Source organism: Oncorhynchus kisutch, linkage group LG28, assembly GCF_002021735.2.
Source record: "Oncorhynchus kisutch isolate 150728-3 linkage group LG28, Okis_V2, whole genome shotgun sequence".
NCBI classification, from domain to species: domain Eukaryota; kingdom Metazoa; phylum Chordata; class Actinopteri; order Salmoniformes; family Salmonidae; genus Oncorhynchus; species Oncorhynchus kisutch.
This window is the reverse complement of record NC_034201.2, coordinates 13,417,915-13,443,432: the sequence shown is the minus strand read 5'-3', so window position 1 is coordinate 13,443,432 and position 25,518 is coordinate 13,417,915. Positions and strand designations below refer to the sequence as shown.

The window sequence follows — 25,518 nt, the reverse complement described above, 5'->3', positions numbered from 1 at the left end:
CATGCCCAGGCGTTGTAGGCAGGTCATACAGGCACGTGGAGGCCATACACACTACTGAGCCTCATTTTGACTTGTTTTAAGGACATTACATCAAAGTTGGATCAGCCTGTAGTGGGATTTTCCACTTTAATTTTGAGTGTGACTCCAAATCCAGACCTCCATGGGTTAATACATTTGATTTCCATTGATAATTGTGTGATTTTGTTGTCAGCACATTCAACTATGTAAAGAAAAAAGTATTTAATAAGAATATTTCATTCATTCAGATCTAGGATGTGTTATTTTAGTGTTCCCTTTATTTTTTTGAGCAGTGTATATAGAAATGTCATACATAGAGCTGCCATTTTTCCCTACTCTGCATGACAGAAGTATATATCTGTTATACAAAGAATATTCCTGAACATGTTGTGCCTTCCTTTCCTGGTTGAGACACAGAGGTATAAGGAATACATAACACACAACGCAGTAACCTACCTTATTTCTGAGGAGGAACTTGTTCCTGCAAATGAGGATCTCCCTCAGCCACTTGAGGATCTCTGTGCTGTTGATCATCTGGTGGCCAACCAGCTTCTTACAGATGAAGAAGAGGACCTGAGAACTGTAGGGTACAAAAGTCAATCACAATCAACTTGGGTGACCATCTCTGCTAACCAATCAGCATCAATTTCACCTGGCATCTAATGTGGAGGATCACACATAAGCAAAGGTGGTTAAACAAATGGGGCATTTAGGCTACCTGATATCCCAGAAGGTCTCAATGGGAGCATCTGGGTTCCACAGTTCTATGGTCTCAGGTTGATGCAGGACCAAGAGGGCCTACAAAAGGAAGAGAACGGGAGGAGTATCTATTAGCCACTGTGGCAAATGTAACCATAATTTATATATATATAAAAATAAATAAATAAATAAGAGAGCGAGAGAGCGAGAGCGATGGGGCTCACCTCCATGGCCTCCTGTGAACACTCTCCCATGTTGGCCAGTGGCACCAGCTGCACCAGGCCGGTGATCAGCTCTGCTGTACTGCTCTGGATCTCCTGACCCTGCTTACCCGGGTTCTGACACACACAAAGCAAACCTACAGTACACACGTACACAACTACACAGCCATGTACAAACATGCCAAGAGTGGCTTTTCCAGACCAGTCTGCCTATAAGTCTTTGATTTAGAAAGTCTTAAGCTGGTTTGGGATTTGCAGTCTCTAACCAAACACTTGGCTTATTTGTCTAAATCTAACCCTGCAAGTGGAATTAACCACGATAATCCCATAACCCAACACAAAAAATGTAGAATTAAAGGATAAGTGAAACTACTGTGTTAAACAGACCATCCTCAAACAGCAAAACACACATTACTTTAGGTCTCCTGGCCAGAAATAAACAGAGTAAATACTAACATGCAGCATGAGTTTAGGGTCAGAGTGGATGAGCTTGACCAGGGCCAGCAGGAGGCTCCGCGTGTCCAGGTCTGTGGTCTTCTCCTTGAACTTCAGACTGGTCATCTTCTCCTTGAAGGTCAGACTCTGAAGGGAACAAGCAGTAGAGACTGGCTGTGAGCAGGAGAATTCATTCAATATGAGGGGAGTGGGAAAAAAAGGAGGGTAAGGAAAACGTGGAAAAGGGAACTAGAGGAGACGGAAACAGATGCAGAGTCTACTGTAATCAGACAAACAAGTTCCCTCCGAGCAGAGACCCACAGCACAGGGATCAGGAGAGCCACCAGGAGAGAAGGGATCAGGGGTCAAAGATAAAGAGGGACTGTTTCATGAGGGCCCTTCATGGGTGGGCCATGAAACAGGAGGTGGGCAACCAGACTGACAGACAGGAGCATGGGCCCATGACTAAACCATGACACACAACGTCAGGACACGGCAAACCCAGATTATGGATGAGGAAATAATAACCAACTCTAGTTGAGGTGGAAGGAAATATTCAACTATGCACCAACACAATCTACAGGCCTCCCATTTCTTCACAGGTGATGAGATCCCAACCAAGTATCCATCCATAGAACCTAATATGAAGGCATGTCAACGCTTAAAATAAAGGAGATGAACCACCCAAAGACAGTGTGCGAGTGGAGGGCCCAGCCTCAACAGGCTGAGAAGCATGCTCCAGCAGCTAGCCTAGCATAAAGAGGAGATGGAGTGGAGGACCCAGCCTCAACAGGCTGAGAAACATGCTCCAGCAGCTAGCCTAGCATACAGAGGAGATGGAGTGGAGGACCCAGCCTCAACAGGCTGAGAAACATGCTCCAGCAGCTAGCCTAGCATACAGAGGAGATGGAGTGGAGGGAGGAGCCAGAGGCAGGCTCACTTCAACCAGAGCACAGAGGAGGTGGAGGACGACAGGGGCTCTCCCTTATCTGTGGTAGCCTGAGGGTGGGGTCAGGGGTTAGAGGTCAGGGGGTCAGCTGCAAAAGGTTCAGGAGGAGGCGGCTTGGGGAGTGGCAGTTATACTTACAGCAACAGATGCCCACTGCCATGCAAAACAGTGACAGTGACAAGTTGGCATCTGAGTGAGTGAGCAGCAGCCAGTTCAAAATGAAGGAGAAGGAAAGAACGAGGCAAGAGAAAAGAAGCACCACCGTCAGTGATGTCAGAGAGCTCCCTCTGCAGTCCTCCACCTCCATGAGATGACTGAACCAAACACACCGATGACAGCGAGGTGACACACGCCCATAAACATACTTACGCATTCACACAAAAGGACAGGGACATGAGGAGTTATCAGAAATGTTCAAATATTCTCCTGTATGACTCTCCAGTAGTGTCTGGGCTGTGTCAAATGGACACAGCCCATTTGTGGATCGCTGTGGATCTCCTGGTCTCTACAGTTCCTCCATACACAGTCACTGCTGTCTGACATTCATTAACATCTCAGCACATCCCATTCCGGAAAAAACAATCATGCACACTCACACACCGATAATATTTGGGGTTTGTTGAGCATGTTTTTGTTTCCAAGAGTGTGTGCTGTGTTGTGTGTGTGGTCAGTCTGCGCACAGACGGCGAGGGTGTTTTGCTGTGTGAACATCTTACCGGAGTCGAGCGTAGGGGAGCGTGTGTACTGCAGCCCCTCATCACGTGGCCCAGTGTCTCAGAAAACATGACCCTCAGCTCTCCTGAATAGCAGTACACAGCGTCGATCTTCGGCCACCAGTCCAACGGAGACTGCAACAGAGGAATGGACCGAGGGTTAATCCTGTAGGTTGATTAAGGTGGGTGTTTACGGTCTTGTCCCAATCAAAACTTTCCCAGATAACATGGGGCCTTCAGCCCAGGAGGATTTGTTGGGGTGGAGAAATGGACTTCTTCAGTTAGCCTGGAGGAGAGAAAGATGGTGTCTGACATCTCCTATTCTATATGGTACCCACCCAGACATACACACAGGAATACAATCAGCCTCTAACTTCTGCTCACAGACAGGAAGTGCTTTGGGTAAGGGGGGCAAGAGAAAGACCAGTAATACTCCCACTCCATCGCTCTTACACACACACACACACACAGTCTCTCAGGCACATGGAGAGCTAATAAAAAGGGCTCTGTATGAAACCTGCCCTCTGGCACTTCCCATTGAAACACACACACGCACCACATAAATGTCTGCAGCACTTCCTCTCCCTGCATGGCTCACAGCCAGAGTGAGATGGTAGTCCATCGAATGCTGTGTAATAAAGCCCAGTGTGTACAGAATGTGAGCCATTCCTACAGTAGTGACATCATCTATACCGAGTCACCACAGATAAGGTCACCACTGGTCATTGTCGATGGGCACTGTGTGGTCACTTTTATATACTTTGGATGGTGCCACTGGACATTAGTATTGGGTGTGTTGATTGATCCCTTCACTCGGAGTTGGGCCACGACACCACACACTTACATTAGTGATGATTCTGTGTAGGGAGTTGACCAGGACAAAGTGAAAGGAGGGAGGGGAGGATGATGCCAGGCAGACCTATAGTGGGAGAGAGAAATAAATAGAGGGAGACGTTGAACAGAGATCAAACACAGTCCTTACTTCAACACACCAGCATGTGCTTAACATCAGTTCATGATAAATGGTTATCAACATTTCTATGGAATACTACAGTCAAGAAGTCCACAGGAGTCCCAGACCTTAAAGTGCTGGTTGTTGTGGGGATTGATGCGGAAACATGAGACGAAGCAGTCGATCATGAGGTCCACATCTGCGTTCTGGCTTCCCGCCCCTCTGGAGAAAGGCTTGGCTGGGTTGAAGAGCAGGGCCTGACAGGAGAAGGGAGAGACAAGGTAGATCGTATCAGCTGTGACTGGTTATTGCTGGTGACTAAACCTGTATACTACGATAATAATGCTGTCCCATAACAGTGATCATCAGAGGACCATCTGTGGCTGGTGCTCACCTTGAGGTCCACCACGATGGACTGCACCAGGAGGAAGATGACAGAGTGGTCCTCCCAGTTGATGTAGGTGGAGGCCTTGCAGAGTTTGACACAGGCGATAGCAGCACTCTCAGTCAGCTGTTTACTGCCCCCGTGGCCGGCCAGGGCCTTCCTCATGTTCTCCAGGAACAGTTTCTGTGAGGCAGACAGAAGAGTAGTGTACGAGAGGAGAGTAAGACATAGCTAATTAAAACACTGGTGTGTGTGTGTTTTGTGTCGGACCTTGTTGACCTTGGTGTCCTCCACGGTCTCTCTGGAGAGGTCCTGTGTGATGTCAGGACAGAGGATGAGGAGGATGATCTGCAGTGGCCACACGGCTGCCTTCCTCTTGGCACTCTCAGCAAAACTGTCCACCAGGTCAAACAGCTTCTCTGCACAGTCTGGGAGAGACCCGGCCAGGCAACAACAGTCAATATCACACAGTCTGGGAAAGACCCGGCCAAGAAACAACAATCTATAACACAGGATTCATCTCTGATTGTAACATTAGATCTCTAACAGCATCCTCACCGGCCATGTCTGTCTGTGGCCTCTGGTACAGCATGGTGAACTCATCAGGGTAGCTCTCCACCCAGTTCCAGAAGGCCTGAGGGAGAGAAGAGGGTTACATCAACTGCATGGAAAGCACTGTCCCTATCCTCAACTCACAGAGAAAACTATCAACGCACCAACTTGCAAGGATGTTTCCCTATCCTCAGCCAACTAAACTATTCAGATACTAATGTCACGCTCTGATGACGAGAGATAAAAAACTGTTTAAATGTAAAACTTCATCAAACGGTTGATGTGTTTACACGTCCTCTCAGTGGAGCCACACTCTAGCTTCATGACTGGGGCTTCTGGCGAGCCAGAGACAGTTTGTGTAAACACTAGCGTCCTGACTGCACTGAAGTGTCTCCAGATGCCTGAGCAGCTCCATGTAAACTCAGACTACACTAGAGCAGGAGGAGCATGGATACAGGAGGAGAGACACCACTAGGTGGAGACAGTGAGTCTATAGACAGACACTGCAGAGGGCGACACACAGGGCGACATTCACCTTCTCTAAACTGTTGATGACACTTAGCTGGGCAGGCTTCTTGAGGGCCTTGAATTTAAACACCGTCTCTGCAGAAGATAGGGAGTCAACACCGAGCATCAATAACAGAGAACAACTCAAAATAAACAGAATCTGTAGCTCTATCAAAATGTGACATCTGTTGTCCTAAATAAAGCAACGTGACTGAGAAGAATAGGCATATACCTTGGAGCAGTTTCTTAAGCTTGGCACAGTCCACATTGATGTACTGGATGAGCTCAATGTCATGGACATCCACTGTGTCCTCCGAACACACGGTGAGCTCCTGCAACCTGAGGGGGAACGCAGCAGAGATGGATATTTATTAAAGACGATACTTGTCACCTCAATAAATATTCGCATTCAATAGAATCACAGCATTACAAATCTGTAGATGAGTAGCATCATACACACTGTACACTAACCATCATACATACACACTAGCGTATGGGGAAAACCAAACCCAATGGGAAATGTAATAATAAATGAGGTGGTTCGGTGAGTAAGACTACTACAGCCTCCAAGAACAAGGTTAAGTAGCAAATTAAGGGTCATAAAGAGCTTTGCCTTCACGTAGCACTAATGACATCAAATAGTTTGGATGACTGGGCAATGCTTTTCAAGGTAAAAGCTCTGAAGAGCAAAAGGTGACACTGGAGAGTGGTTGAGGTCAACGCACTCTCCCTGTCCTAACATCGCATAACAAAACCTCATGTTTTAATAACCAGCTATTTCATCAGTCTGGGGCCTGTGAGTCATGAACCAATCAGACCACAGCACAGCTTGGTTAACAAGTGCAGACTGCGACTCACAGACATGATAGATACGAGTGGAGCAGCACTATTCTCTTCTGCCTCAGAACCAAATAGTACACCAGTACAACGAGAAGGGAGACAAAAGCTGTGCTTTCTAAGCTTCTACAAATAATTCATAAACCCTAGTGGTTAATGTTTACACCAGATGTTATCTCCCCACACGCCTTGTTCAGGCCCAGGTCCTTATGGGGCACGGTGCTCACAGTGGAACATTGCTCCATCAGACCCGGACAAAGACCTTCTTTATGAAGGCTGCTGACAGAGACTAGACTCCCTTTATTCATCCTCCCTCCCTTTCTCTCCATCTTAGGTGGGTGATAGAGCTATCGACTCTCTTCCCCCTCACTCTCATTGAAGCCCAAAGGCCTGAACTGGTGTACAGTGCATTTGGAAACTATTCAGACCCCTTGGCTTTTACCACATTTTGTTACGTTACAGCCTTATTCAAACATTTATACAATTAAAAATGTTCCTGAATCTACACACAATACCCCATAATGACAAAGCAAAAACAGGGTTTTTAGAAATTTTAACAAATGTATTAAAAAAAAATATATATATATATATATATATATACACACATAAGTATTAAGACCCTTTGCTATGAGACTATAAATTGAGCTCAGGTGCATCGCTTGCATTGATTATCCTTGATGTTTCTACAACTTGGAGTCCACCGGTGGTAAAATGTTACTGATTGGACAAGATTCGGAAAGGCTCACACCTGACTATATAAAAAATGTCCCAAAGTTGACAGTGCATGTCAGAGCAAAACCCAAGCCATGAGGTCGAAGGAATTGTCCGTAGAGCTCCGAGACAGGATTGTGTTGAGGCACAGATCTGGGGAAGCGTACCAAAACATTTCTGCAGCATTGAAGATCCTCAAGAACATAGTGGCCTCAATCATTGTTAAAAGGGAAGAAGTTTGGAACCACCAAGACTTTTCCTAGAGCCTGGCCAAACTGAGCAATCGGCGCAGAGAAGGGTCTTTGCCAGGGAGGTGACCAAGAACTCTGACAGAGCTCCAGAGTTACTCTGTGGAGATGGGAGAACATTCCAGAAGAAAAAGTTCAGTACTGCAGTACTCCACCAAACCAGACGGAAGCCTCAGTAAAAGGCACAACAGCCTGTTTGGAGTTTTACAAAAGGCATCTAAAGGACTCAGACCATGAGAAACAAGATTCTCTGGTTTGATGAAACCAATATTAAACTCTTCGGCCTGAATGCCAAGTGTCACATCTGGAGGAAACCTGGCACCATCCCTACAATGAAACATGGTGGCAGCATCATGCTGTGGGGATGTTTCTCAGCGGCAGGGACTGAGAGACAAGTCAGGATTGAGGGAAAGAAGAACAGACCAAAGTACAGAGAGATCCTTGATGAAAACCGACTCCAGGGGCCTCCCGGGTGGCGCAGTGGTTAAGGGCACTGTACTGCAGCGCTAGCTGTGCCACCAGAGACTCTGGGTTCGCGCCCAGGCTCTGTCGCAACCGGCCGTGACAGGGAGGTCCGTGAGGCGACGGACAATTGGCCTAGCGTCGTCCGGGTTAGGGAGGGTTTGGCCGGCAGGGATATCCTTGTCTCACCGCGCACCAGCGACTCGTGGCAGGCCGGGCGCAGTGCACGGTCGCCAGGTGCACAGTGTTTCCTCCTGCACATTGGTGTGGCTTGCGCGCTAGAAGCAGTGCGGCTTGGTTGGGTTGTGTTTCGGAGGACGCATGGCTTTCGACCTTTGTCTCTCCTGAGTTGTAGCGGGAGTTGTAGCGATGAGACAAGATAGTAGCTACTAACAATTGGATACCATGAAATTGGGGAGAAAAAGGGGGGTAAAATTCTAAAAAAGAAAAGGGGAAAAAAAGAAAACCTACTCCAGAGCACTCAGGACCGAAGGTTCACCTTCCATCAGGACATCGACCCTAAGCACACAGCCAAGACAACACAGAAGTGGCTTCGGGAACAAGTCTCTGAATGCCAGGTTCAAGCCAGGACTTGAACCTGATCGAACATCTCTGGAGACACCTGAAAATAGCTGCGCAGCAACGCTCTCCATCCTACCTGTCAGAGCTTGAGAGGGTCTGCAGAGAAGAATGAGAGAAACTCCCAAAATACCCAAACCACTGGTGTGCCAAGCTTGTAGCGTAATATGTAAGAAGTGAGGCTGTAATCACTACCAAAGGTTCTCCAACAAAGTACTAAGTAAAGGGTCTGAATACTTATGTTAATGTGATACTTCTATATATTTTTTTATAAATGTTCCAAAATGTCTAAAAACCTGTCTTTGCTTTGTCATGATGGGATACTGTGACTGATAAGGGGGGAAAAACTATTTAGACTCATTTTAGAACAGCCGAAGCTAAGTAGTAACATTAACATGATGCCTTCTAATTGCAGCCGCTGTACTCGCCTTACGGCGAGGATAGCTGTGCTGCAAGCCCAGCTTCAGACGCAATCGTTAGGCAAGGGTAATTTCAGTGTAGGAAAGGATGAAACAGCGTCTGTGGCACCAGTAAGTACAGATAGTAGTGTAAATCCCCTGGCACAGTCCCCGCAGCCGGACAACTTTCTCACGGTTTCTGGAAGGAAATGCTGTGGGAACGCTCAACCGGTGTCGCTCATTCAGCCGACAGAAACTTTCAACCGGTTTTCCCCATTAAGCAGCGGGTCGGAGTCAGAGGCCGATTCTTCTCTGGTCTCTACTCCTCCCGTTACGGGGTCTGAGACGCCGAAGCTTCCCACCATTAGCTCTGACAAATTGAAATCTCTAGTCATTGGCGACTCCATTACCCGCAGTATTAGACTTAAAGCGAATCATCCAGCGATCATACACTGTTTACCCGGGGGCAGGGCTACCGACGTTAAGGCTAATCTGAAGATGGTGCTGGCTAAAGCTAAAACTGGCGAGTGTAGAGAGTATAGAGATATTGTTATCCACGTCGGCACCAACGATGTTAGGATGAAACAGTCAGAAATCACCAAGCGCAACATAGCTTCTGCGTGCATATCAGCTAGAAAGATGTGTCGGCATCGAGTAATTGTCTCTGGCCCCCTCCCAGTTAGGGGGAGTGATGAGCTCTACAGCAGAGTCTCACAACTCAATCGCTGGTTGAAAACTGTTTTCTGCCCCTCCCAAAAGTTAGAATTTGTAGATAATTGGCCCTCTTTCTGGGACTCACCCACAAACAGGACCAAGCCTGACCTGCTGAGGAGTGACGGACTCCATCCTAGCTGGAGGGGTGCTCTCATCTTATCTACCAACATAGACAGGGCTCTAACTCCTCTAGCTCCACAATGAAATAGGGTGCAGGCCAGGCAGCAGGCTGTTAGCCAGCCTGCCAGCATAGTGGGGTCTGCCATTAGCACAGTCAGTGTAGTCAGCTCAGCTATCACCATTGAGACCGTGTCTGTGCCTCGACCTAGGTTGGGCAAAACTAAACATGGCGGTGTTCGCCTTAGCAATCTCACTAGGATAAAGACCACCTCCATTCCTGTCATTACTGAAAGAGATCATGATACCTCACATCTCAAAATAGGGCTACTTAATGTTAGATCCCTTACTTCAAAGGCAATTATAGTCAATGAACTAATCACTGATCATAATCTTGATGTGATTGGCCTGACTGAAACATGGCTTAAGCCTGATGAATTTACTGTTTTAAATGAGGCCTCACCTCCTGGCTACACTAGTGACCATATCCCCCATGCATCCCGCAAAGGTGGAGGTGTTGCTAACATTTACGATAGCAAATTTCAATTTACAAAAAAAAAAGACATTTTTGTCTTTTGAGCTTCTAGTCATGAAATCTATGCAGCCTACTCAATCACTTTTTATAGCTACTGTTTACAGGCCTCCTGGGCCATATACAGCGTTTCTCACTGAGTTCCCTGAATTCCTATCGGACCTTGTAGTCATAGCAGATAATATTCTAATCTTTGGTGACTTTAATATTCACATGGAAAAGTCCACAGACCCACTCCAAAAGGCTTTCGGAGCCATCATCGACTCAGTGGGTTTTGTCCAACATGTCTCTGGACCCACTCACTGTCACAGTCATACGCTGGACCTAGTTTTGTCCCATGGAATAAATGTGGTGGATCTTAATGTTTTTCCTCATAATCCTGGACTATCGGACCACCATTTTATTACGTTTGCAATTGCAACAAATAATCTGCTTAGACCCCAACCAAGGAACATCAAAAGTCGTGCTATAAATTCACAGACAACACAAAGATTCCTTGATGCCCTTCCAGACTCCCTCTGCCTACCCAAGGACGCCAGAGGACAAAAATCAGTTAACCACCTAACTGAGGATCTCAATTTAACCTTGCGCAATACCCTAGATGCAGTTGCACCCCTAAAAACTAAAAAAATGTCTCATAAGAAACTAGCTCCCTGGTACACAGAAAATACCCGAGCTCTGAAGCAAGCTTCCAGAAAATTGGAACGGAAATGGCGCCACACCAAACTGGAAGTCTTCCGACTAGCTTGGAAGGACGGTACCGTGCAGTACCGTAGAGCCCTTACTGCTGCTCGATCATCCTATTTTTCTAACTTAATTGAGGAAAATAAGAACAATCCGAAATTCCTTTTTAATACTGTCGCAAAGCTAACTAAAAAGCAGCATTCCCCAAGAGAGGATGACTTTCACTTTAGCAGTGATAAATTCATGAACTTCTTTGAGGAAAAGATTATGATTATTAGAAAGCAAATTACGGACTCCTCTTTAAACCTGCGTATTCCTCCAAACCTCAGTTGTCCTGAGTCTGCACAACTCTGCCAGGACCTAGGATCAAGAGAGACGCTCAAGTGTTTTAGTACTATATCTCTTGACACAATGATGAAAATAATCATGGCCTCTAAACCTTCAAGCTGCATACTGGACCCTATTCCAACTAAACTACTGAAAGAGCTGCTTCCTGTGCTTGGCCCTCCTATGTTGAACATAATAAACGGCTCTCTATCCACCGGATGTGTACCAAACTCACTAAAAGTGGCAGTAATAAAGCCTCTCTTGAAAAAGCCAAACCTTGACCCAGAAAATATAAAAAAATATCGGCCTATATCGAATCTTCCATTCCTCTCAAAAATTTTAGAGAAGGCTGTTGCGCAGCAACTCACTGCGTTCCTGAAGACAAACAATGTATACGAAATGCTTCAGTCTGGTTTTAGACCCCATCATAGCACTGAGACGGCACTTGTGAAGGTGGTAAATGACATTTTAATGGCATCGGACCGAGGCTCTGCATCTGTCCTCGTGCTCCTAGACCTTAGTGCTGCTTTTGATACCATCGATCACCACATTCTTTTGGAGAGATTGGAAACCCAAATTGGTCTACACGGACATGTTCTGGCCTGGTTTAGATCTTATCTGTCGGAAAGATATCAGTTTGTCTCTGTGAATGGTTTGTCCTCTGACAAATCAACTGTAAATTTCGGTGTTCCTCAAGGTTCCGTTTTAGGACCACTATTGTTTTCACTATATATTTTACCTCTTGGGGATGTTATTCGAAAACATAATGTAAACTTTCCCTGCTATGCGGATGACACACAGCTGTACATTTCAATGAAACATGGTGAAGCCCCAAAATTGCCCTCGCTAGAAGCATGTGTTTCAGACATAAGGAAGTGGATGGCTGCAAACTTTCTACTATTAAACTCGGACAAAACAGAGATGCTTGTTCTAGGTCCCAAGAAACAAAGAGATCTTCTGTTGAATCTGACAATTAATCTTAATGGTTGTACAGTCGTCTCAAATAAAACTGTGAAGGACCTCGGCGTTACTCTGGACCCTGATCTCTCTTTTGAAGAACATATCAAGACCATTTCAAGGACAGCTTTTTTCCATCTACGTAACATTGCAAAAATCTGAAACTTTCTGTCCAAAAATGATGCAGAAAAATTAATCCATGCTTTTGTCACTTCTAGGTTAGACTACTGCAATGCTCTATTTTCCGGCTACCCGGATAAAGCACTAAATAAACTTCAGTTAGTGCTAAATACGGCGCTAGAATCCTGACTAGAACCAAAAAATGTGATCATATTACTCCAGTGCTAGCCTCTCTACACTGGCTTCCTGTCAAAGCAAGGGCTGATTTCAAGGTTTTACTGCTAACCTACAAAGCATTACATGGGCTTGCTCCTACCTATCTCTCTGATTTGGTCCTGCCGTACATACCTACACGTACGCTACGGTCACAAGACGCAGGCCTCCTAATTGTCCCTAGAATTTCTAAGCAAACAGCTTGAGGCAGGGCTTTCTCCTATAGAGCTCCATTTTTATGGAACGGTCTGCCTACCCATGTCAGAGACGCAAACTCGGTCTCAACCTTTAAGTCTTTACTGAAGACTCATCTCTTCAGTGGGTCATATGATTGAGTGTAGTCTGGCCCAGGAGTGGGAAGGTGAACGGAAAGGCTCTGGAGCAACGAACCGCCCTTGCTGTCTCTGCCTGGCCGGTTCCCCTCTTTCCACTGGGATTCTCTGCCTCTAACCCTATTACAGGGGCTGAGTCACTGGCTTGCTGGGGCTCTCTCATGCCGTCCCTGGAGGGGGTGCGTCACCTGAGTGGGTTGATTCACTGTTGTGGTCATCCTGTCTGGGTTGGCGCCCCCCCCTTGGGTTGTGCCGTGGCGGAGATCTTTGTGGGCTATACTCAGCCTTGTCTCAGGATGGTAAGTTGGTGGTTGAAGATATCCCTCTAGTGGTGTGGGGGCTGTGCTTTGGCAAAGTGGGTGGGGTTATATCCTTCCTGTTTGGCCCTGTCCGGGGGTGTCCTCGGATGGGGCCACAGTGTCTCCTGACCCCTCCTGTCTCAGCCTCCAGTATTTATGCTGCAGTAGTTTATGTGTCGGGGGGCTGGGGTCAGTTTGTTATATCTGGAGTACTTCTCCTGTCCTATTCGGTGTCCTGTGTGAATCTAAGTGTGCGTTCTCTAATTCTCTCCTTCTCTCTCTCTCTCGGAGGACCTGAGCCCTAGGACCATGCCCCAGGACTACCTGACATGATGACTCCTTGCTGTCCCCAGTCCACCTGGCCATGCTGCTGCTCCAGTTTCAACTTCCACCTGACTGTGCTGCTGCTCCAGTTTCAACCGTTCTGCCTTATTATTATTCGACCATGCTGGTCATTTATGAACATTTGAACATCTTGGCCATGTTCTGTTATAATCTCCACCCGGCACAGCCAGAAGAGGACTGGCCACCCCACATAGCCTGGTTCCTCTCTAGGTTTCTTCCTAGGTATTGGCCTTTCTAGGGAGTTTTTCCTAGCCACCGTGCTTCTACACCTGCATTGCTTGCTGTTTGGGGTTTTAGGCTGGGTTTCTGTACAGCACTTTGAGATATCAGCTGATGTACGAAGGGCTATATAAATAAATTTGATTTGATTTGATTTGATTAGAATAAGGCTGTAACGTAACAAAATGTGGGAGAAGTCAACGGGTCTGAATACTTTCCGAATGCAATGTACGTACATTTAGTAACCCATCCTCTATGTGCAGCCTGATGCCATTCATCTTGGCCTGTTCCTACTCAGAGCAGGTTGGGCTGACAGGAGAGTTGTGATGTGTTTATGGTTAATGTCACCTGGTGGAGATGCGGCTGAACACAGCGTTGAAGTTGTTGCAGCTGAGGGAGAATAGGACCCCGGAGGCGGAGTTACGGAGCTCGGCGGCGTGCTGGTGGCCCTCGCGGTAGGTGTGGATGAAGTGACAGATTTCTGGCAGCAGCTGCTTCACCAGCATGGTCTCGTCCAGACGCATGCAGTCCTTCGGTTGCTGAGGGATGGAGGGAAGGGAGAAGAGGAGGAAAGGAGGAAGGAAAGGTTAGAGGTCAAAAAGAAGAAAACCTTTAAAATCGATGTCCGCACTGCCCTCTTAACCCAGAGGAGAGAAACCACTGATAGCTGAGGATGAGGATCAAAGCCATCCCACACAGAGAATAGTCAGTCAGGCTCCAGTGACAAGGCTGGCATCCCTGAACAACTACACCATGGACAGTGCGGAGCACCACGAAAGCAGAGAGAGCTCTGCATAAAAATGAAGTCACACATTCAGTGCTCTCTAAGCGCCTACTTTTCCACTTCATAAATTAAACTTGGCTTCATTTCATTTAAAAGGTTCAATTCCCTCGTCAGAAACGTCTGTATAGCCTGCTCCCGCTAGAATGAACGATATACAGTACATCTTCTAGTAATCTATTGATAGAACAGGTCACAGGTCAGTCACAAAGTGGGCGATGACAGGGTAACTGCTGGTTTGTCAGTCTGCTGTCTGTCCTGCCTCTCGGTATCCGTGTTATTTATGTTTGCTGTGGTTGGCTGCAGTCAAAATGTATTTTCACGGAGCAGGGAGAGCATGGCACTTCATCGTCCCCTGTGAGTGAATTTTCAAGTCCCATGTAAGTGGTAACAATGAGTTGAAATCCACTTAATTAATGTTTAGCGCAAATCAATGTATTTAGCGTGTTTCATATAGCCAGCCAAGGAGTCAGGCCGCAAAGGCTATTTACTGTGCTTTGATTGACGACCGAACAGCAAGTGTTTTAACAGCAGATTCGTTTATAAAAAGGTGTCGAACTGACTGAATAAAGTCAATATCCTATATCCCTTTGCTATTCATACAACATAGTTAAATGTCCATGGTATCGCATCGGGACAAGTAAACCAAATCTTGCTTTTATTTCCCTAAGATTTGAAGTCCATGTCGACACTTGCCAGTGAGCGCTAAAGTGACTTGTCAGTGTAGCCTAGTGATGAGTTGTTCACAAGTGACAGCCATTTTTGAACAGATCTTTTAGGTGAATGTCGGAACTGAGTCGGAGAGAGAGCTGTTCATTTGGCTCCCTAATTTACATAGTGGTAGGCTAGTACTACTTTTTGGCGATTATCTGCAGATAAATTATGAAAACATTTCATTAAGATGTTGAATCCTCACTGCAGGAACAGTAAGTAGCCGAGAAAAAGCCTAATTTCGGTCCAAAATACTGCTGATGCTTTCTGTGTAGCCAAGCACATGTTTAACCTGCTTCATTCTTCAAGCATACCTGTAGGTCTATAATGGGCCCCTGACTTCGTATAAAATGGGGGTGCACAATCTGTGGGTCATCCCCCTGAAAATGTTGTTTCTCAACAAGGAATCCATGTTTAATTTACAGAACACAACCTTTTGTCTTAGGTTTTTGCCACAATAAATTCAAAGAGTAGACTACACTCGTTTTTCTGACGAATCTACTGCCTTCCCTCAAAGTCCACCTGCAGTGATTGATTGACAGGTCTGACCCCCTTCCAACTCTGTGACACACAAGCAACCTGCTCCCTCCCCTGACAATCCCACCCACAGTGATTGACAGGCCAAACTGTTAAAGGGATAGTTCACCCAAATTAGGGTCCACAGTCAGAGCCAATAAAATACATAATTTGAAGAACAAACATCGTGGCAATTCATATCTTGCAGTAAAACTAGCAGAAAATGTTAAACAAAAGGTTATCTTACTTAGAAAATAGTCCTGAACATATTAAGGTCGGGACGATACCAGTATCACGATAGTATCATGGCAAGGAAACAAAACAAGAAGCGGATTTAACTTCTTTAGGAGAATAGCCCCAATGTTGGAAACAAAATCATTATGTTGTCATCCAGAGTCACATTTACTTATTTTCCAAGCTTTAGCACAATATTTTGCATACAGCAGGATTTTAAAGGACCAGGGAGTTGCATGCTTGTTCTCATTTTTGCCATGGAATAAAATATTGTGATATTGGTATCGTCACAGCCCTAGAACATACAGGCCTAGACCATATCCAAAACAACTTACAACACACTGAATTCTTACATTTTCTGCTATTTTAAAGTCAGATATTTCTACTCAATACCACAACTCATTTCCCCAATCTAGGAGGCAGTCATTAAAGAATTCAACAATTTAGCTGTGTATTTCAGATGGAATCAAGGCATTAGAATGTACCAGAGGCCACCAAAATAGTTTGTTTTGTATTTTTCCCCCTGGGATCTGCCATTACCCCAGCACACCGTGGGAGGACTGGGGACAAAGAGGGTTCTACTTGGGGACAATAGTGGTGGATCATTAAGTTAAGTATTTAATTGAAAATATAAGGATTTTCTAATTACTAGTAAGGGTTTAATATGTCATGCTTTTAAATTGACTGGCAGTGACATGGGCAACAAAGTGGAAAGCTGTATATTTAAGCCGTATATGTAACTCACGATTATGAATAAATACCATCGAAAAAGAAAAATATATAATAAACAAACAGCTGACTGAAGACGGGGCGGCCGGGCATTGAGTCAGTTTCTGAGGTAGCACGGACTCTTTAAAACGTGATGAAATTTGGTTGCTCCTCGCTGAAACAAGCAAGGTGTTGTATAAAATAAATAATTGGTTGCCTAGGCAGCGCCCTTCTCCCTGCTAAGCAGCACATGCAGTCAGGAGTGGAGGAGTGTACAAAATGTGCTTTAAAAAAAATACCAATAAATGTTTTGCTTTTCAAAAAATTACAACGACGACCGCCGTCATTTGGCTGACCAATAACAGTCATCCAAAATTCTATGACCGTCACAGCCCTGTGTGTAAATAAACTATTTACAAAGGTAAAATATTCAGCAAAAAGCATTCAGATTTCAAGAACAAGGAGGACTTGAAGAACCCACTAACAGCTGTCCTCCATCCGCCAGCTCCCAGTGATAATAAAAAAAAGGTTAAAAAAAGGCCGGAAACTTGGAGGCTGCGAATGTGAAGTCAAGATGAGGAAGCACCTGGAAAAGCAATCTTCAGAAGTGGGCAGTAAGCACATCTTTACTGAGGAGAGGAGGGAGAGGAACCAGGGGAATACTGGCTACTAACAGAGTTCACTGAGCCTGAGAGAGAGACAGTACTCAAACACACAGTTCATTTGTGTGGGGAGGGGAAAGGGCCCAGATCCAGGGCAAAGGCCACTGTCCCAACTGAAACAAAACATCTAAACCACAGACAGCCCACCACATCCTATTGTGTTATGCTGATATCCATTGGAAATCTCCTGATAAAAAAAGTGTCTTAGGACAGCATGAGAAAATGAAACCAATCAGGAAGAAGGGAGAGGGAGAGTCTGAGAAATAAAAGCGACATGTATCCATCATTTAAAAATATATATATATATTAAGGGGAAGGTTTAAGAGAAAAAATAAAACAGGGTATAAAATGTAGATAGCCTTAAGGTTCCTCACCCCAGCAAGGCACTTCTCCAGTGTGTCAAGGATGATGAGCTGAGAGAGATACAGGTTCTTTTCCGCAGCCTCCCCAAATATTCGCTAGGGGAGAGAGAGGAGAGGGAGACATGGTTGAGACATCTGCAACACTGTACATGTCTCTATAGGCTACAACTGGCGTTGCTTGCACGCACACACACTTACCATGTTGTTCACATTCTTCAGTATGTTTGTGAGGCCACTGATCACCAGTGAGAACTTATACTTGGAGATGTTGATCAGACATTCCTTGTTGTGCTCCGTGCTGACTTTGGTGTGAGTGTTCTGTTGGCCCACTTTGACTGGAAGCTGCAGGGGGGAGGGGGTGGGTTGAGTTAGGCTTATACGGTGTGTGAATCCTTGATGTTGGTAACTTCACTGTGTCCAACACGCATAACCCTAACCACAATGTCAAGAGCATGGAGTACAGGAATAGCCAAGTGTTGTGTATACCATTTCCTGTCAATAAGTTCATCAGAGAGCGGCACACAACAATACGATTATTTCAGATAGATTCATCTAATAGTTTGTTTAAAACGTTTACATGCAAAAATATTTTTTTTCCTAATAATCCTGTTCACTTGAACATCTGAAACCAGGCTACCTGATGGGACTTAATTAAATGCCAAAAACCGTCAATCAAAATAAACATTCTACAACAGCGACCATGTTATTTTTGCAAAGCCTATTTGATTCTGAGATCGGACATATTAAGTTTGTATGTGACAACTATTTCCAAGATGCATACTTTCAGTTTTTCCGAACTAACTTCACCCGCGCATATGCCTCGATCACACCAACAGCGTCATTGCATACACCAGAAGCACATTCATTCCCAATGAAAACATTGAGTTTGCCTTGCAGCATTGCATTGCAGAGGCAGTGCGTTCTATGTGTATATGTTGGATTTATCAATCAGTTTAATATCGAATGAATCAGTGTACATGTAAACGTACTCAATATGTTTTCAAGGAGGCCTGTCCAGATCTGGGGGGGTGAACTGTACAGTAGGCCTAACTAGTGCATAGGCCTAACTAGTGCATAGGCCTAACTAGTGCATCGCTATAGAATGAGCTAACAGGGAGAAAAAAATTGTCTAGGTAGCAAAAAAATAAATATTCTTATGTAGTACAAAAGTTAAAAAGCATTGGATTGGTGTAAACATAAGCAAAAGTTTCCTTCCATCATATTTTTTTGCGCCAGCATCGGCGCAATTCCTTTTAAACCTAAGTCTCTTGAGATTGACGTTATAATTCTAATTAAACCTATGACCTGACACGTCAGACTTTTAGTGCCCGACTTCCACATCCGGCTTCCTTACATACGGGATCGTCCGAGACCAGCCACCCGGACAGCTGATGAAACTGAGGAGTATTTCTGTCTGTAATAAAGCCCTTTTGCAGGGAAAAACTCATTCTGAGTGGGTAGGCCTGGCTCCCAAGTGGGTGGGCCTTTGGCCCCCCAGGCCCACCCATGGTTACCCTTCTCTGCCCAGTCATGTGAAATACATAGATTAGGGCATAATGAATTCATTTCAATTGACTGATTTCCTTGTAGGAACTATAACTCAATAAAATCATTGAAATTGTTGCATTTATATTTTTGTTCTGTTTAGTAAATATGCAATGGATGCAGTGTCCTTAGGTTGTCATAAGAAATACTATGTATATTATGTAACACTAGATACAGAACTTCTGACTTTATCATTGGCTATTAAGGAACTCTCCTTTTCTCATGCATTCAGCCACCACCCCCCTCCCCCCTCACAGCCTGTAGGCTACTCTATTCATACTGTAGGAACGAAAGGCTCATCTGTAGGTGAATGAGGGAAATATATTTTCTAAGGAACAATCTGCTAAGAGATCATTCATAGGTTTAAAGGCAAGCCCATCATCCTTTCTTAAATATTAACATTGAATTATTTCCTGGGAGAAAAGAGGCAAGGAGGGACATCAGAAAAAAAGGTTACACAACAGCGTAGAATACCAGCACATATGGCCACAAGAAGAGATTAGAGGTCGACTGATTAATCGGAATGGCCAATTAATTAGGGCCGATTTCAAGTTTTCATAGCAATTGGAAATCTGTATTTTTGGGAGCCGATTAAAAAAAATATATATACACCTTTATTTAACTAGGCAAGTCAGTTAAGACACATTCTTATTTTCAATGACGGCCTAAGAACGGTGGGTGCCTCGTTCAGGGGCAGAACGACAGATTTTCACATTGTCAGCTCAGGGGATACAATCTTGCAACCTTACAGTTAACTTGTCCAACGCAATAACAACCTGCCTCTCTCTCGTTGCACTCCACAAGGAGACTGCCTGTTACGCGAATGCAGTAAGCCAAGGTAAGTTGCTAGCTAGCATTAAACTTATCTTATAAAAAACATTCACAATCACTAGTTAACTACACATGGTTGATGATATTACTAGATATTATCTAGCATGTCCTGCGTTGCATATAATCTGACTGAGAATACAAGCATACAAGTATCTAAGTATCTGACTGAGCGGTGGTAGGCAGAAGCAGGCGCGTAAACATTCATTCAAACAGCACTTTTGTGCGTTTTGCCAGCAGCTCTTCGTTGTGCATCAAGCATTGCGCTGTTTATGACTTCAAGCCTATCAACTCCCGAGATGAGGCTGGTGTAAGCGAAGTGAAAAGGCTAGCTAGTTAGCGCGCGCTAATAGCGTTTCAAACGTCACTCGCTCTGAGCCTTCTAGTAGTTGTTCCCCTTGCTCTGCATGGGTAACGCTGCTTCGATGGTGGCTGTTGTCGTTGTGTTGCTGGTTCGAGCCGAGGGAGGAGCGAGGAGAGGGATGGAAGCTATACTGTTACACTGGCAATACTAAAGTGCCTATAAGAACATCTAATAGTCAATGGTTAATGAAATACAAATGGTATAGAGGGAAATAGTCCTATAATTCCTATAATAACTACAACCTAAAACTTCTTACCTGGGAATATTGAAGACTCATGTTAAAAGGAACCAACAGCTTTCATATGTTCTCATGTTCTGAGCAAGGAACTGAAACGTTAGCTTTCTTACATAGCACATATTGCACTTTTATGTTCTTCTCCAACACTTAGTTTTTGCATTATTTAAACCAAATTGAACATGTTTCATTATTTACTTGAGGCTAAATTGATTTTATTGATGTATTATATTAAGTTAAAATAAGTGTTCATTCAGTATTGTTGTCATTATTACAAATCAATAATAAATAAAATAAAATCGGCCGATTAATCAGTATCGGCATTGAAAAATCATAATCGGTCGACCTCTAGAAGAGACATCACAAATACACAAAAAACTAAGCTCCTAGCCCCCCATGCATGCTTTCTGTCCCCAACACAAACTACACATACATAATATAAAAACGAAATAAAAATATATATATTTGTACACAAGTAAATTGAACTTAAAATATATCAAAAATTAAATGTAAAAAAAAATATATAAAAACACAAAGCTATAATAACCTTGAGTAGAAGAGGCTAAAGGGATAGGGAGGAGTGTAGAGTACTGGGGAAGCCTGGAAAGTGGCTGGGTGGCCCCTCCCGGAGTATATCGTACCACACACACAGGGGGTGGATGGGCTGAGCTCACAGACACCCGCTACGGGCCATGCTCCATGCTCCGCTCTGTAGGAACAAAGAGGCCTTTGGCGCTGCGCCGCTCCCATTTGGGCCACAGCTGCACACCTGCGGCAGTCTGCTGCTCACCCACATACAAATGCGTGCGCGCGCGCACCCACCCACATACAAACACGCACGCGCACCCACCCACATACAAACACGCGCGCGCACCCACATACAAACACGTGCGCGCACCCACATACAAACACGAGCACATACCCACATACAAACACACGCACCCACAATTCACAAGTAAGACTACTAATGAAAACAAACAGTCTGCAAAGTGCAAAGGAAGTCAAACTTGACACAGTTTTGTACTATGACTTCTTATAAGTATGCTAAACATATAAAGGTATGGAGATTGAGATGAACACACCAATCCCAACCATCCGACAGGTCCAGAGGAGATTCCTCACCTATAGCAGGACCTGATACCATGTCCTCCAGCAAAGGCCAGAGGTCACCATAACAGACCCGAGAGGGGCTGCTCCTCTCCTGGCTCAGAGACATGTGCATGAAATGAGAGTCCCGAGACTTAAGCATCTTCCCTGCAAACACAGAGTATGGCTTGTTGACATCTATATTCAGGCCAGGCCAACAGACACAGGGCCACTTTGTTTCACTGGCACAGTCAAATTCCTCTAAGGTCAATCCCTTTCCTAATGAGTGCTTTGGCACCAGCCAACCGGGCACTGAACACAAAGAGGGGACGAGAGGCAGAGTACACTTCCCAAGTCGACATAACGCCAGAAGATACACAAACGCGATTTAAGACGTTTTTCCTGAGTGCTGCCAACATAGAAACACTATTTAGGCGAGCACAGAAACACCATTAAGAGATATTTATGAGCTTCCATCTAAGATGCCATCTAAAAAAAGACATGGCTCTTCACTTGGCTGAGCTTCTCTTTCCAGGTCACGGCTTGTAAAGCAGCATCAGGGATCAACATCAGATTTCCAATGAAAAGGTCAGAAAGACTTCATGCTCTTTCCTTAGGAACTTTGGTGTTACAAGCTCAAGCACAATACATGCAAGCACTAGAATAAGACAGTATTATTAGATAATACATTATAGTGCATCATTTTGGAGCTAGCAACACAAGCATTTCGCTACACCTGCAATAACATCTGCTGAATATGTGTATGCGACTAATAACATTTGACAAATAAGTTGTTTACACATCAGGGGGAAAGAATCTGCTTTGACTGGAATCCCCGTCACACACTACATTATTCTTGAATTTCGCATGAGGAAAGAAGCCTACCTAACATTGGATTTACAAAAGTGAGAGTTGGATTATTGATATGGTAATAACATCCAATTCTATTTGATTTACTTTTATGTAACTAGGCAAGTCAGTTAAGAACAAATTCTTATTTTCAATGACGGCCTAGGAACAGTGGGTTAACTGCCTTGTTCAGGGGCAGAATGACAGATTTTTACCTTGTCAGCTCGGGGATTAGATCTTGCAACCTTTCGGTTACTACTCCAACCGCTAGGCTACCTGCTGCCCCAATGCTCTGCTCTGGCCTCAACGGGTCAAGCTCAAAAGGAAATGTGATACAGCATAACCTATAACGTCACAGTCGAGGGTTGAGCTGCTAATCTGAAAGCTGATTCTGACAGAAAGCAGTCTCAATCCAACATACAAAATCCTCTTTAATGATTACAAAGTGGTATCAATAGGCTTAACAGCATATTAGGCCTGATCTCCATTAAACCTTCATCAAAGTGCAATGAGCTACACCCAGCCACAACTACCATACCTCGTTCAAAGGCACTTAAATCTTATGTCTTGCCCATTTACCCTCTGTATAGCGCACATACACAATCCACGTCTCAAGGCATAAAAATCCTTCTTTAACCTGTCTCCTCCGCATCTACACTGATTTGAAGACAGTGAGCTAATGGAGGGGGGGAACAACTTCAACAGGATATCTACTACAAGGGACAGGTAGGCCTATCGGTTTGATATTCGGTGGAATAGTCCTCAGACTATCCCAACCCTGGAAGACGGAGATTACTGGGGACATTGGACTAGTTAGGACTATGCAACCACAGACCCTGTCAAAACTAGGAATAGCGGATCTCAGAAACCAAGTGTTGTGATACTGTCTCAATAACAGACATCCGGCCTGTTGCATACTGTCTAACCTCATGTCATGCACTGTAGGAATGTCACTGATGTGTTTACCAACAGCTTAGATAGAACTGTTCAAATGAACCATTCATCCGATTAGCCTGCCCTGCATGGAGTTTTGAAGTAACCACATCCCCAAAACAAACCAACTTGGACACAGTAGCCTAAACATCCACAATTACTAATCTCGCTCATATCCACTGAGATTTTATACTAAAGAAATAGTTGATAGTAATTGAATGTGTAAACAAATTAGAAGTGTGTTCCAATATGGTCACACAAGTCACTTTCCTCTTGCAACAATGAACAAGCACAAAAACGAATGCTCCCAGGGCTGAGATTTCCGGTTCGCTAATCCGCTAATTTGTCATTTGATAAGGTTCATTAGCCTATATTTATTTTGACTTATGAAATATGGAATTTCCCATCCCACAGGTTCATCATGTAGGCATAACATATACACCGAGTTCACAAAACATTAGGATTACTTTCCTAATATTGAGTTGCATCCCTTTTTGACATCAGAACAGCCTCAACTTGTAGGGGCATAGACTCTACAAGGTGTCAAAAGCATTCCATAGGGATGCTGGCCCATGGTGACTCCAATGCTTCTCAAACAATTGAGAGTGAAAAACCCAGCAGCATTGCAGTTCTTGTCACACTCAAACTGATGCGCCTGGCACCTACTACCATACCTCGTTCAAAGGCACTTTTACCCTCTGTATAGCGCACATACACAATCCACGTCTCAAGGCATAAAAATCCTTCTTTAACCTGTCTCCTCCCCATCTACACTGATTGAAGGTGACATCATTAAGGGATCATAGCTTTCACCTGGTCAGTCTGTCATGGAAAGAGAAGGTGTTCCTAATGTTTTGTACACTCCGTGTATACTGCAATATACTACAAACGTCACTGATCAGAATTACAGACTAGCTCGGCCTATACATTACAATGTGAACACGTGTAAGGATGGATGATACAATGAAATCACTGCTTTGCATACAAGCCTAATACTGTACAACCATAGCCCATACTGCATCATATAGGATAGCACGAGAAGGAAAATGAAGATATTGGTGAGATTTTGTGAGGGGAGCAAAGTAGATCAATAAATTCATTCAGAAAAAAGCTTCGATACCCATCATCACCAATGTTTCCCAATGCAATGGATGAGACCTGCTTGTCAGTCTGCATAGAAAAGTCCACAGTCCACACACACACACTGTTGGCTAAACAATCTGGACGCAGCTAAAATAACACAGGATATGACTAGCTAGCAGCTACTGTAATAGCCAACAGGCTATAAACAAACTATTTGTAGTATAGACAAACAATTTGATTTGTAGTCCAAGATGAGTTACTAGGTAGGTAAATGGAAATTGAATTTGCGCATGAATTACTGGACACTAGCTTCAGGTTGACAAATTGGATATCAACAAAGCTCGCAGTGGCTAGCTAGCTATCTATAGTTAGCACAGTGTTACTGGCAGAAGCTGAATGTATTGCTAACCAAGCTAACAACTCGCTGTTTAAGTCTACATCTAGCTAGTTCTTCCTTTTTAACAGCGAAATGCGTACTCTGTCGACTCCTTTGTTTATATAGAGAGTACATCCTCGTGGTATTATCCTTATGAATTTTAAATGGTATCTCAAATGTTTGGGACAAATTTGCCATGTGCTATTTCGCCCTCTGTCGCTGTCACTTGCTCCCGAGTCCTGTGTGTGATGATGCGGCTTTGCAGGAGCGGTGTGTTGAGCGAGCGAACGAGCTAGATCGGCACAAAACCCACCAGTCATGACAGTGCAGCTTTCTTCAAATGATCCCGTCGCCAAAACCACGACCTCCATGATGTTACAGGGACAAGGCAGGGGCACAATGTCTGATACGATGTGTTATTCTTACCTGCTCGTCGAATCTACTAATTACGGCCTGAACCCATTCCACGGGTTTATGCGCCGCCATGGCCGGCCGGGTGCGAGCCGCAATGGGCCACCTGAATTATCCGTATAAATAATGATTCCTCTGCTATTTGCAACCAGTTAATGCTCAAAATCCGATGTTGATGGGGTTATTTTTCTTTATTTTAGCAGACACACCACCATGTCGCCATGACAGTACCGGAAGTTTGAATCCTCCTTCTCAATGAAATAAAGCAGGCACTGATGCTGCTTTGAGAAACAGCTAACATTACTGCGC

At 44.5% G+C, this 25,518-nt stretch overlaps 1 pseudogene; it reads right to left on the bottom strand.

Moving 5' to 3' along the window:
* LOC109873160 (neurofibromin-like) overlaps nucleotides 1-25,518 on the bottom strand; it is an 82,253-nt pseudogene extending 56,735 nt beyond the window's left edge.